Raw genomic sequence first — 14,757 nt, forward strand, 5'->3', positions numbered from 1 at the left:
TTGTGGCTGTTTTGGCACGTTATGAATCTATCTATTTGTATTTTATAATTTCATCATGGCATCCCTTACTTGGGTGTTTGAATTTCATACTGACTCTGTAAATAAATAGTCGAATCAAATGAAACGCGAAACATAAAGGGTTATTGCCTAGGCTTACTTTTTGCAAAAATATAAATACAACATTTGTTGTCAACCAACACGTTTCTAAATAAACACTATGCAAGTATGAATAAACCAAACAATGCATTGGAGATACAAAACATTGTAAATTAAATTCCTACTTTTTATTAATGGTACGGCAACATTCACAATCTGACGATAATAATAAGATAATAGGCCTACTATAAATAGCGACGATTCAAGTTTTTCGTTTGCCACTGTCGCCACTTCAAATGTCACGCTATCTGTCCTGCGTCTGCACATGGTTCACATTATTATGATTGGATTGATCCAACGTGAAGTCAAAGTAGACATCTGGCTGAACGAACTAACCTCGAGCTAACACCGTCAGACGCCTCTACAGACAGCGCCGTCCTGCCCCGACTCCCTAAACGAACCCGTGACCGGGTTCCTCCTGGTCGCCGCCGGTGGCTCCCGAGTGTCTCCGCGCTCCACCCCGTCCAAACGGGGCAGACTGAGGGCCCTTGTTATCTGTGTAAACATGCGTACTCAAGGGCCTATTCCTCATATTAGCTCCAATTACCTCCCTGTCTACCGTTCCGTGCCGGGCCCTCATTGGTCAGAAGAACGGGCGGGGCGGTCGGTTCTGGGTATTCCTCCTCTCCCCTCCGCTCCGCTCACATGACGAGAGGGACATGCCCCGTGGAGGTCTGATTCTACGGCCCCCGTGGCGGAGCATCGGGGGGGCCCCCCCCCCCGCACCGGAGGACAATAGCTCGGAGTGTCTTCGCTTCCAGGCCGACACATACCTCCCATGCACCCTAATTACCGACGCAAAGTGGAGGCAGCGGCAGCGGGGGAGAGGGTGGTGGTGGTGGTGGTGGAGGACTCGCTGTAGGTTGTGTGTCAGTGTCGGTCGGTTGGAGGAGTCGGTGTAGGTTGGAGGAGTCGGTGGTGGTGGATGTGGGGTGGGGGGGGGGTGAAGGTGGGGGAGGCGGTGGTGGTTAAGGTTGGGGGGAGGGGGTGGTTTAGGTGGTGTAGGTTGGGGAGGCAGTGGGAGAGAGGGGGCAGGTGGTGATGGAGGTGCGGCAGGCGGTGTGGGGTTGGGGGAGGAGGTAGTCATTGAGGTTAGGGGGGGTTTGGGTGGTGTAGGTTGGGGAGGCAGTGGGGGTGTAGGTGGGAGAGGGGCTGGTGGTGGTGGTGGGGGCTGAGAGAGGAGGTGGGGTCGGTGGTGGTGGAGGTGGGAGAGGCGTCAGTGGTTGCGGATGGAGACGAGGTCAACCAGTGCCAATTAGATTGCAATTCAAATCCAGGAGCAAAGTAAACAAAAGGAACACAATGACTGTTGTTGTTCTTTTGACTGTTCAGTTCAGCGGATGGAAAAAGTGAATCCACAGCAACCGGCCGACAGTGTTTGCGCCTCGCTAAACACAGTTCTTCTCTGTTTACATCAGTGAAGCGCAACATGTAGCTTCAGCTGGAGCAACGTAGCTTCATCAGCACTGTAGCCTGCTCCCAATGTGTCAATCAAAGCGGCTACTCAAAGCCTAGCCTAATTAATAGCCACTCCCCTTGACCCATCCGACTCCGTTCAATATTTCAAATATACATTGTTAGCACGCAAAATTGTTAGCCCATAAACACATTTGTTTTTCTGATACTTTTGGAGAAAGTATCAGATTCTATTCTTTTTTCAAAAGAACAGCAATTACAAGAGTTCAAGAGTTCTGCACGTTCCCACTTCATCACCTCTCTGTCTTAAATCGAGATGGGCGCACTAGTAGTCTTTGGGAGAGTGTTGGAGAGTCTTCTCCGCCAAAGTGATAAAAACGAGCACATCGCGTATCCGTGTTTATAACACCATCCCGCAAAACTTTATGTAGGAAGCGGACACATTCCTGCTCCTTTATAGAGCATCTCAGCCACTCGGGCTGAATCCCAGTCAGGCCCAAACTGGGGTCTCTCCAAACGTTATAAGCGCTGCAAACCGTGGCACACACACACACACACACACATGTGTGTGTTTTCTTCTCTGAAGCAACATGTAGTGAGTCGGGTCCAAACATCTTCTGCTGGAGCCTCAGAGTCTCCGGCTCCTAATCCGTCTCATTGCTCAGAGACGTTTTCCCTCGCTGTAAACACTGGGACCCACCGCTCTGTGTGTGGTACACTGTAGCAGCAGCCGCCGCCGCCCACTGCCGCCTAATACCGAACACATCTTAGGAATAATCTTTGTTTAAAAGCTACTGTGTACATTTTAAACAAACAAAGGATAATGAAAATACCGTTTTTAGAAACTCGACCAAAACACTATACTACTAGATAAGTAGCTGGTCGTATAAAACGGAGCAGACAGTTCGGTGTTGCAGCGTTGGCCTCGTCTCAAGTGCTGGCCACCGACCTGCCGCTGAAAGATGCTGAGGTTGAATTGTTTTTTGGGCTTTTTCCAGACCCATGGGGTCCATGGCTCCTGCGCTCTGAATCCAAGATAGCCCGGGCTACATGAGTTACTGTGTCATAAAAGACTAAATGCAACCTTGCAGCCCGTGCTGTCATTAAGGAGCATTATACTTTTCCATTTTACTCCAGACCCCCTGAAGTGTCCAAATGTTATAATAATTTGTGGGTTACTGCTTGATAATGTCGTTCCTATATCTCCATTTTACTGCCATGCATTGTTGTCTCTTCTTGTTGTGGTTGTTGTCCACTGTAACAACACAACATAACATAACTATTATATAATTATCCGAATGAAATTGAATTCTAAACAACCAAAATCTAAATTGCATTCATAAAAAATCAGTAGAGGCATCTCGTAACACTCGTGTCCCTCATGGCGCTATATTATAGTGACCCAAAGTTCAATTAAAGTTCAGCCAATCGGAATCCCCGCGACCAGGGACCTCGACCAATCGGAGCTCTGCAACAACAGGACCCCCTGGTGACCAATAATGAGATGGGACGAGATAGCAGGGGCCGTCAGGAGGATCCGTGGAGGCTGGCCCGACCGCCCCCTCCAGGGACTGAACCTCAGGGCCGCAGTAAACAGGAAGTGGACGATTGACAATGTGCGGTGTGAGGAACCGTCTTATCTCCTTACGACGCACTCCGCCTTCACCCTTCTTCCTCTTCCTCGCCCCCGTGTCAGGGCCAAGTTCAGAGCGGACGTGCACTGTCGACGGCTGCTGTGCGTCTGTTTGCGCACGTGTGTGTGTGTGTTTGTGTGTGTGTATGTGTGTGTGTGTGTGTGTGTGTGTGTGTGTGTGTGTGTTTGTCCTCTCCGACTGGAGTGATTTTTAGGGGAAAAGGAAGGATGGGTCTTTGTGTGTGAAGTACCCTTGTATCCTATGTGTGTTTCTCTGGATGTAGTATTGCACTACCCGTGTGTGTGTGTGTGTGTGTGTGTGTGTGTGTGTGTGTGTGTGTGTGTGTGTGTGTGTGTGTGTGTGTGTGTGTGTGTGTGTGTGTGTGTGTGTGTGTGTGTGTGTGTGTGTGTGTGTGTGCGCGTGAGTGTGTGTGTGGTCTCTGCCATGGCCCTCTCTATGGGTCAAGTTGAAACTATGTCCACGGCACCCCTCAACCCCTAATAAAGATATATTTATGTGTACTGCGTATCACATAACCCAGTGCGCGACCATTGCCATCACGCTCCGTAACACACATAGGCACTGCAGAACCAGACCCATCGCTCCACTGCCCTCAGTCAATCTGTCGCTCGCGCCAATAATAGAAGCACTTGTCGCACATTTTCGTTGCTACGCTCTCGCGGTGCGGCGCAATGTGATTTCCCTGTGAGTCACACAAACATCGCACACACAACAGCCGTTGAATCTGTCCCCCCCCCCCCCGCTGTCCTGCTTTGTGTGTGTGTGTGTGTGTGTGTCTGTGTTTGTGCGCTGAGTGAGAGAACAAGCTGTATGAGGCACAAGTTGCGTTTTTCCCACGGTGCCGTGCGGAAGCGAGGGCAGAAGGAGGCTCAGGAAGGAAGGAGGGGGGCGACGCGCGCACACACGCACGCACGCACACAAAACACACACACGCACGCACGCACGCACGCACGCACACACACATACACACACAAAACACACACACACACACACAAAACGACGTCAGGAGTCAGGAGACTCCTGTGGCCTGCGTTACACACCTTCCATTGGATGGGGTTATACAGGAAGTTCTCAGCTATGCTACTTCCTGTTTGCGAGGGCCCTCTGTAGTCGAAGCACATTGTGAGAGTTCTCTTTCACCAGCTTTTTGTTCTCGTGTGTAATGAAGCAGATTGACATGAGCGACAAGGGTCACTGTGAACACCAGTCGCCGTGGGGGCACTGTATGGCCAGAGAGCGTTGATGTATATGTTCTCACTGGTGGTGGAGGTGGGGGGTGGAGGTGGGGGGTGGAGGTGGTGGTGGGGAGGGTGGAGAGAGGCGGGTGGGGGTGGTGGTGGTGGTGGTGGTGGTGGTGGAGGTGGTGGTCGGGAGGGTGGAGAGAGGCGGGGGGGGGTGGTGGTGGTGGTGGAGGGGAGGGTGGAGAGAGGGGGGTGGTGGTGGTAGAGATGGTGGTGGTGGTGGTGGTGGTGGTGGTGGTAGAGGTGGTGGTGGTGGTGGAGGGGAGGGTGGAGAGAGGCGGGTGGGGGTGGAGGTGGTGGGGTGGAGGTGGTGGTCGCAAGTTACCGTGGAGTCACTGTACGGCCATAAAACGTTGATATTTTCTCATACATTTCTTGCCTGTTTTAAGCCTGGACACTTGAAACACGTAACTGAGAGGGGCACACAAAAAGTTTCCTCCCAACTTGCTGCAGAGGGAATAAAACCCTGAGCGCCAAACTTGTTCAGCACAGTGCCGCAATAACGAACGAATGATAAATCAATAATAATTTCCAACGATAAATAAGATATCGCTACTCAACCGTTTGACGGTTTGATGGAGCATCATGCCTTATCAGTGTGAGGCGTGTGTCACGGGGCTTAGCGTGCATATCCCAGACTGTCCAATTATAACAGATGAGCCGGGTTAGAAAGGCCCACGGATGTGTGTGTTTTAACCCTATAAAACACATGTGACAGATGGAAGGGTACGACTGTATGGGGAAGCAGAGATGGATTCGTATAGCCGAGGGGGGGGAGGTACGGTAACGCACCTAACAAGATGAATCTGGAGCCACAGTTTGAGACGGGAGGAGGAGGAAGAAGGAGGAGGATGAAAAAAAACCACTGATGTCATCGACGGAGAGTGAGGGAGGGAAATATCTATCTGATATCTGACGCAAAAGAGAAGTATCCTCCTGGATTATTGATCAGTTACAATATCGTTCATATTTTTGTGTCAGGATTTCGGAATGATTTGAGGCTGGCTTTGGGTTATTTATGCTCAATATATAAAACATTTAAATGTAGCATCATGTCATCTTTTAATGTTGCGGGCCCACAGCACATTTTCAGACCCTCTGCTCAACTCGTTGGTACTGTTGCGCAACTCGTATTCAACTCGTTGTTTTTTTTGACAGGGGGGGGGGGGGGGCTAAAGATTGATTGATAAAAGCTGGATCCTGGACAGGGGTCTTCAATAACGAGCCCTGTGGAGTTCTATCAGAGACCACCCCCCCCCTCCCACCCTTACACCCCCCCCTCCCACCCTCCCACCCCTGTCCTGTCAGAGCTGGACTGAGCCGCTTCCTTCAGGGTACAAAAGGAGGAAGCTCGTCAGAGTGTTCTGGAAGCCCTCCCGTCCTGATAGGAGGCAAAACGTCGGGCGCAGAGACGGAACAGAAACTGTAAATTCCGGGGCCAATGCCTTCCTGTTTTCTCTCTCCCGACCTCCAGATCACCGCTCGATTAGAGATAAGTTACAACCTAAACCCCCCCCCCCCCACCGCCACCCCCGCCCCCGCACCCCGCACCCCTAACCCTGTCTTAGAATATATCTGTTTCTTCGCAGGATGAGAACATGGCCAGGGGGAAGACGTGGAGGGGGAGGTACGTCATTGCTCCGCAGGACCCCCTGTTTGTTTCTCTTAAGAACAGATAGAAGAACATCCCTGTGTCTTCTTCTTCTTTGACAGCTCCGGGGAACGCCTGACGCCGCGTCTCAAAGGCTCGCCGTTTCCTGGAAGTCAAAGCGACAAACAACAAAGCCAAAAAAAAAATAGGTTTGAAAGGAGGTTAGAAAACCGCAAGTGAATTATGAAATGCAGTTAACGAACATTACGGCTTTGTGTTTTTTTTATGGACACATTTTCCATATAAATGGTTGATTCATCAGGTCAGGGGGGGGTGGAGGGGGAAACCATTCTGCTAAACTTAGCAACAGCCCTTTCCTCCTCCTCCATCCCGTCCACCAGGTTTTTCCGTCACGTCCATCCGTTGGAAGCAGGTGTCTGTTGCTCTGTGCACTGAGCCAGGTGGTATAAAACCTCTACGTGTAGCAACCGTGGAGAGCACTAAACTATCGGGTTGTCCTCACGAGTCAATATATTCCAAGTTGGATGTTGAAAAAGACCGTATTCCGATGCCATTGTCTTTAACGAAGCGCTGAAAGAGGCGATTCCAAACTGGATGATATAAGACCTGGTGAAGGAGCCGTATTAATCTAAACGACCGAAAGTTGATCTCTCCCAACGTTTTGCGTATTTTAGAGCTTTAGAACTTTTACCTCACCGTGAGGAGATGGGACGGGAATGCTTTCAGTACATTACACGTGCAAACATGGCTGTGGGATTTAACATCAGCGTCAACGGTCTGTGGTCAGACGTCTCCGCCGTGCATGTGTACATTAGTGTGACAAAGACAAATAGAAAGCCTTAGACCGGGCGAGAGACATAGAGAGAAAGAGAGCGAGAGAAAAAGTGCCAGAGAGAGAGAGAGAGAGTGAGAGAGACAGGGATTTAAGACAAGGAATACAGAGACAATAAATATAGCCAGGGGAGACAAGGGCTGTCCATTTGTTCCAACATAAACCATATGTCCACTTGCTGCAATGACAAAAAAAAACAGGAAAATATCGCAATGAGTCAGAATGATCAAAAAAAGTCCCTAACAGAGTTTGTGTCCTCTGTCCAACTGTCTGTGTTACTGTGTCACGTGACCTGGCTTAACTCGGCTGGCTGGGAGGCCTGAGTGGGAGGGGCTTAGGGGGAGTGGGAGGGGCTTTGGATGAGTCAACGGTACGATTCGTGTAAACAAATCGAGAGGTGAGGGCTGGCCAGCATTTTTGTGTATGCGTACAATATACCACTTCTATGACGCGATTTGATTGATGACATCATTGGGAGCCATACCCAGCACCATAGACTACAGGTATGTCCAGGTTTTTTTTTCATACTGCAAGCGAGTTGAATTGTGGCACATTGCCGCTTTAAATATAGACGATTTACGTGTTGACGTTTGGGGCGTGGAGGGTCCGGCGGCGGGAGGCTTATCGTAGGGGTGTGCACGCTGTAAATCTATGAAGGGGGGGGGGCTGATCTCATCGGAGGGGTGATCAGGGTTATCACAGACAGGGGAGGGAGCAGCGGGTTGATAGGAGAAACTTCATCATCCCATCTACGACTCAGCCTTCTCCTCTCGTCTCCTCGCCTCCTTCCATCTTCCCTGGACTTGCCTTGTGTCCTCTGCTGGGGTCTCTTCTCCTGGCCTCTCCCCTCTACCGTCCTTCCTGTGCTGTCTCCTCTGCACTCTGAACTTTGATTCTCTTGGTCTCTCTCCTCCCTCTCTCTCCTCTCCTCGCCTTCGTCTCCTCTCCTTACATCTCCTCTCCTCTATCTCCTCCACTTTATCTCCTCTCCTTCGTCTCCTCTCCTTCGTCTCCTCGCCTTACATCTCCTCTCTATCTCTTCTACCTCAAATCTCCTCTCCTCTATCTCCTCTCCTTTGTCTCCTCTCTTCTATCTCCTCTACTTCATCTCCTCTCCCCTATAGCCTCCTCTTCCTCTCCTCTCCTCTATCTCCTTTATCGCATCTCCTTTGTCTCCTCTCATAACTCTCATCTCCTCTCCTTCGTCTCCTCTCCTACCTCTCCTCTCCTTCCTCTCCACTCCTCTCCTCTCCTCTATCTCCTCTCCTTCGTCTCCTCTCCTACCTCTCCCCTCCTCTCCTCTATCTCCTCTCCTACCTCTCCTCTCCTTCCTCTCCACTCCTCTCCTCTCCTCTATCTCCTCTCCTTCGTCTCCTCTCCTACCTCTCCCCTCCTCTCCTCTATCTCCTCTCCTACCTCTCCTCTCCTTCCTCTCCACTCCTCTCCTACCTCTCATCTCCGCTCCTCTATCTCCTCTCCTACTTCTCCTCTCCTCTCCTCCTTCCTCTGCTCTGTGTGGGTGTGTTTGAGGGCCACAGATGGGTAGAGGAGAGTTATCCGTGTGGGGATGTGGGTGAGCTGTCAGTCCTAGCGTGTGTCTCTGACATCGCGGGGAACCGGCCCAGTCCTGTCGCTACACTGTCATCTGGTCCTCCTTAAACTGTGTGTGTAACTCCGATACACACATACACGTGCACACACAAACACACACACACACACACACACGCACACAACACATAAACACACACACAAACGCACGCACGCACACACGCACACACACACACACACGTAAACGTAAATATACGTAAATATATACACAGACAGACAGGCAGACAGATGCATACGTACACAGACATACAAACGCACATCCACATTCTTAAATATCCACACACAGAGAAAAACCTTGTTTAACTTTCTAACCCAAAGGGTTTTATTGAGTTTAGTCGCTGTACATTTACTGGTCCTATGCCATTGCCATTACCTTAATGCAATCTGTATTCCCATCAACTCAACAATAATCCAAAAGGGGGTTGTCCACCCCTGGGAAAGGAGAGAAGGAAAAAGAAAAAATGGTCGGGGAAAGCTTTTGATCCGAACCCAAGGGGCTATGGATCATGAGACATGAGATATTTCTTCTGAACATTTTGCGGTGAAAACCCAGGGACAACAACACAGTAAAAGGTTAGGGCTGACATTAAGTTGTTCCTGCGGTGTTTATACAGAAATATAAGCCTAGAACAACATGAGACATGTCAATTAGACAGACCTTCTATTGTCCGCAGGCTCGGCCCGTGGTACAGCTTCTCTGTCCTTCTGCAGCCAACTGAGTTTGAATCAGGTGAAAAGGAAACGCGTTTAAAAGCTCCTGACCGAATGCAGGATCTAAAGGCGAGTTAGTGGGTTTCTTTGGGAAATGTTGAATGTTCTGCCCTAGTTTAAAGATAGATCGGCACGACCAGAAGACACCTGAGAACAGAGACACGCTTTTTTTTTAATGTCTGAACTCTGTGCGCACACACACACACACACACACACCCAAGCATGCATGTACACACACACACACACACACACACACACACTCACATGCAGACACATAAACTCATACACACACACACGCATGCACGCACACACACACACACACAGACACACACCCAAGCATTCATGTACACACACACACACACACACACACATATACTAACACACAAACTGACACACACCCAAGCATGCATGTACACACACACACACACACACACATACTCACACGCAAACACACACAAACACACACACATCAACCTACACACACACACACACACAAACACACATCACCGCACACACACACACACACACACACACACACAGGCTTTATATTCCCTCGCTGTATTCCAGCGGTGCAGGTGGAAGCGTGACCTACAATTCGCAGAGTGATAAATGACTTGATGTTTGTTCTTGCTGATGTGGGGGGAATGGGCACGATGGAGTTGTGGAGGTTACTCTCATGGCCCGGGCGAGGCACGGCGAGGGCCTAAATGTGTGGGTTCGCAGCTTGCTTTTAGGCATTTTGAATAATTATTCGTCTAGCAATGTCCTTGATCTATTTTTAATGAACCTTGTATTTTGCAGTCATTTCATTTGACTTTGATAAATCGTACTAATAAAATAACTTGATTTACGCCATTGCATTTCAAACAAAAGGGGCAGGTTTGCGCAAATAAAAGTGCACATATTTTGCACACAATAATAACAAGGGATCTTATGTTGATTCTATGTATGTGCAGACGCTACCATCCTTTTGTCTGGAGACCACTTCCCCCGATCAGAGCTTGGGGGCACCAAAGGCTTCCTACTGTATTCCAAAAACCTTCCGCCAGCTCCCCGCGTGTCGAATAAATTAGCAACCCAGATCGGAGACGGGAGGAGGAGAAGGAGTGGAGTAGTGGAGGGGGGCTGGGCCTAGTGGCAGCCGTGTCGCGTTTCATTCAGACACACACACTCCAACACACACACACACACACACACACACACACGCCGCCACGGTAGGCTCTGCTGCAGCTCAGCCTTGGCCACTACACCAGAGGAGGTTGGCTGTGCGGCTTGGATGCTGAGTGAGGCGGAGAGAGAGCGTTGGTTGTGAGAGAAAGGACACCGGGAGCTGCTGCATGCCTCTTCTTCTGACGGCGGCCCCCTCTCTGCTGCTGCTGCTGCTGCTGCTGCTACTGCCGCCGGGTGAAGGTTTCGGCGTCCGCCGCTGGGATCCATGTGTGAACTGTGACCTGTTTACCTGAAAAGGACGGAGATATGCAGAGATAACCACAAAGCGGCTTGTCAGCGTCTCGTTTGGAGAGAAATCCGGGGACCTAACCGCCGTATTCTTTTTTTTTTTTTTTTTTTCTCTCCCCAAATTAATAATCTTGGATACTATGCAGATGAGAATCGCTCCGGTTGCAAGGTTCATTCGAGATTCGTCCTAGGAGGGGTGTTTTTTTTTCTTCGTTTTCATCGTTTCGGGAGGATTAGATAGAGACGAGCCGTTTTTTTGTTGTTGCATACTGATAAGGTGTTCCCGGGCAGCATCGGGAGCCAGCGTTAAGAGCGGTGGAGAGGCTCACATGAATGTAAGTGTAAAATCATTTCTTCTCATCCCGATGCTTTTTCAAATCGCTTTCACGCGTGCGGCTAGTCAGCTTAATGGCAATCAAACATCATTAACATGCGATGCATTCATTCACGGTACGGCGTGCATCTCTTGGCTCAGTGCGAGAGGTGTCGGTGTATTGTGGTGGTGGGGGGGTCATGCAAAGTCTGCAGCAGCCTACACCTCCTTGCAATGACAGACAGATCGCTATTCTCAACGCACACACACTGAAAAAAGGGGGGACCTTCTGCTCTGGACCACAATAGCGACCACCAGGAATGAGAGGGAGGCTGCTCGTTCAGCCAGGGAACAGCCTCAGTGTGTGTGTGTGTGTGTGTGTGTGTGTGTGTGTGTGTGTGTGTGTGTGTGTGTGTGTGTGTGTGTGTGGGGCTGGAAGACGTGTGGGTTATCGATGAGGGTAATCAACCGAGACAGGGCAATGCTGACACGAGCACCCGTGAATAGTGCATTGTATCGCAGGCCTATATCGAAAATAAATCAGATTTCATCCATGTTTACGCGTCTAGATGGCTGATGTGGCGACAGTGTTTGTGTGTTGATGGGTTGCCCCGTCTCTCCTGGGCGGACACACAGGCCCGCACTTTGTTCTCCGTGGCGCACAGAACCAGAACCAGTGTGTGTGTGTGTGGATAAACCCACAATGTCCACAAATAGAGCTAGTGTTCCTTGGACCGATTCCGGACTGTTGAAAGCAATGAGTGCGCAGTCAGTCGGATTTAAATATCTATCACACACAGCAGAGCCGGTTCTGCTTGTGCCGTATAGCTAAGGCACCCCTTGGCTCGCCACATCGCTTTCCATTTTACTCTGTGTGTACGCGCGCCCGTGCGCGTGCGTGTGTGTGTGTGTGTGGTACCCTGGCAGAAATACTACTAAATAACTAACGGTTTGTTTACTTCCAAGTAGCATAGCATAAAATGACGAAACTCAGTCATTATGAAATAACCAACGTGGCCAGCCACATTACAGAAAAAAAACACCACGTTAGTCTTACTTCCCAGTCAGATCACTTCCCACACAAGTGTTCCTGACACACACACACACACACACACACACACACACACACACACACACACACACACACACACACACAGCCATATAATGTCTTTACTGCCCCTAATCTCAGCCGAGGTATACATTTACATGGTCCGGTGTCAGAAACAACAGGGCAACCGGACATAAAATCCACACTTATTTCCCTGGTGGTGGTGGCGGCATTGACTGCTGCTCTGGGGGCTTATTGGACATATTTAGTTATATGGCTTTGCCCTATCCTGTTGAAGACAAACGGCAGGCAAATGCTGAAACGTTCTGTGCTTTTTTTGATTATTTTTGCTTTTTTGTTTCCGACCATAATGTCCCCTTTCTATAAAAGGAGTGAAGCACTACAAACTATTTCCTATCCACAGTAAAGTGTACTGCCAGGAATTGCACTGTGCTTTCTGCGCTATCTGCTTCAACCAAGCACGTGGCGAGAGAGACAGGGCCGGAGTATGAGATGGATGGAGAGGGAGAGACGGTAGGGGAGAGGAGGAGGAGGAGATGGATGGAGTGGGAGAGACAGTAGGGGGGGCGGAGGAGGAGGAGATGAATGAAGAGAGAGAGGGAGACGGAGAGGAGGAGGAGGAGGAGGAGGTGGATGGAGAGAGAGAGAGAGAGACAGAGAGGAGGAGGAGGAGAAGGAGATGGATGGAGAGACAGAGTTAGACAGAGAGGAGGAGGAGATGGATGGAGAGAGAGAGAGAGAAGGAGACGGAGAGGAGGAGGAGGAGGAGGAGCAGGAGAGGGAAAGAGAGAGAGGGAGGGAGATGGAGAGAAGGAGTCAGTGCAGGAGATGGATGGAGAGGGAAAGAGAGAAAAGGACAGAGAAAGGGAGAAGGAGTCCGGGAAACAGGGTAAGCAAAAGAGAGAAAATAGGTAGGCCTGTAATTGCAACCCGTGAGCAGCTGTTAGACTTTAGTGGGGAGATGTGAATCAGAGGACCGCTGTGGGAAGTGACGGTGTAAGCATATCTGCATGTGATGCAGACGTAGCTAAACCGATAACCCGACCAGTGATCAGCGCTGTGATTCACATGTTGATTCGTACCAGACCTCTTCTGTTACCAAAAGACACACGTCTTTGTTAGACCAAAGACACACACACATCAACTCCAAACTCCAAACTCCTCGACAACTTACAATGTCCCGCTGCTCAGGATAAAGATATCCTCTCCGATACTTCACCCCGGTTGAACGCGACAAAAGACCAAGCTTAAGTTAGGAGAAGCCGGTTCGATCTCTTCATTCATCCATTGTTCCTCAGAGGGTTGATTGATTGTGACGTATTGATCTCTAGGTGAGTGTGTAGACCGCTGCGTTCCCATCAGACAGGTCGGAGGGGGTTTGATTCATGTTTGTTTCAGCAGCAGACGGGACATTAGTACAGACATTCATATTTCAATCAGACGCCCGTTTCCCCTTTGGGACTGCTGGTTGCCATGGAGAGATACCATGACGACAAACCGACCACCTTTCTGGCCAGCCTGAAACAAACGGCAGACCATGCTGTTACAGTGTGTGTACATGTGTGTGTGTGTGTGTGTGTGTCTGCGCACACTGCTTTTATACATGTGGCTATCTAGGTAGTACGGTGTTCCAAACCATTCATCACAATAAACCTAATGAGCGGTTACAAAAGAGTAATAACTACCAATGTTAGCGGTGCACTGCTGTTTTCCTACAACCCCGGTATCCACACCGGGCCTCCGGGTCTGGGGAAGACATTACCGGACTACCACCACAACACTGACTCGGCCAATCAGAGTAAATTACCAGACGGGCCTGTCACACGGGCGGCTGATTGACTGGCTGGAGGTCTGAAGACCCCCCCCCACCCCCCCCCCCCCTAACCCCCCCCCCCCCGGGGTCCGGTTCTCGTTTGTTCTCGGTGCCAGGGCCGTGATCCGTCGACGACGGGGTCTCCGAGCGAGCCGTTCTAACGACGACAAAAACAAAAGACGGCATATTTGTGGGGCCAAATATGCCTGAACTTCCTGCGTTCCCGCGTGGAGGAACACCGAAATCCTGCGGCATCACTTAAACCCGGGGGCTGAGCGATGATATTAAAAGTGACATGATATCAAAATACGGATTGAGAACAGATGTGGCTCCGAATGACTATTACTCAAGTAGGTGTTTGACTCCGAACCTTCTTGCACTTACTCGGGTTTCAGCAAACTATTTGGACCTGCTGGTTCCCCACGGTGAAGGTGTTTCAGCGGTAGCAGGGCTTTTTTTTTGTCAATATTTTTTTTTTACACAACTTGTATATCAATGTCGGGGCTCCCCCCCCCCCCACACCACCCCCCGCCCCCCCCCACCTACCCTCCCACCCCTGGACGGAGTCCACTGAGATGGAAGAACAACCTGGAGCGGCTGGTGGATCACTCGGGACGGGGGTCTGATAAGTGGGATCTTTCAGCGGGGCTGAGGGACGGACCGGGGGGGGGGGGAAATACGACGTGTTGCGTGCGGACACGCGCCGATCAGACCTCCATCCGGGGGGGCCCCCCCCCCCCGATCCGGGGGCCCTCCGCCGGCCCCATGGAGGCCAGGGCGTGCAGCCACCTAATGGGATAACGAGTGGAGCTGTGGACCCGGGGCTGTTTCCGGAAGGGGGGAGACCTCAGAAGACCCAGGGGCCCTTCTCCA

General features: G+C 50.5%; 1 protein-coding gene across 1 annotated transcript in view; it reads left to right on the plus strand.

Annotated features, from left to right (window-relative positions):
• The window catches only part of LOC311353826 (protocadherin-16-like), a gene marked incomplete at its 5' end in the record, with an annotated part of 39,281 nt that overhangs the window by 8,309 nt on the left and 16,215 nt on the right, over positions 1–14,757 (plus strand). The gene's annotated exons all lie outside the window — the stretch shown is intronic.

This window comes from Micromesistius poutassou (genome assembly GCF_964030765.1).
Source record: "Micromesistius poutassou genome assembly, chromosome: 10".
NCBI classification, from domain to species: Eukaryota; Metazoa; Chordata; class Actinopteri; order Gadiformes; family Gadidae; genus Micromesistius; species Micromesistius poutassou.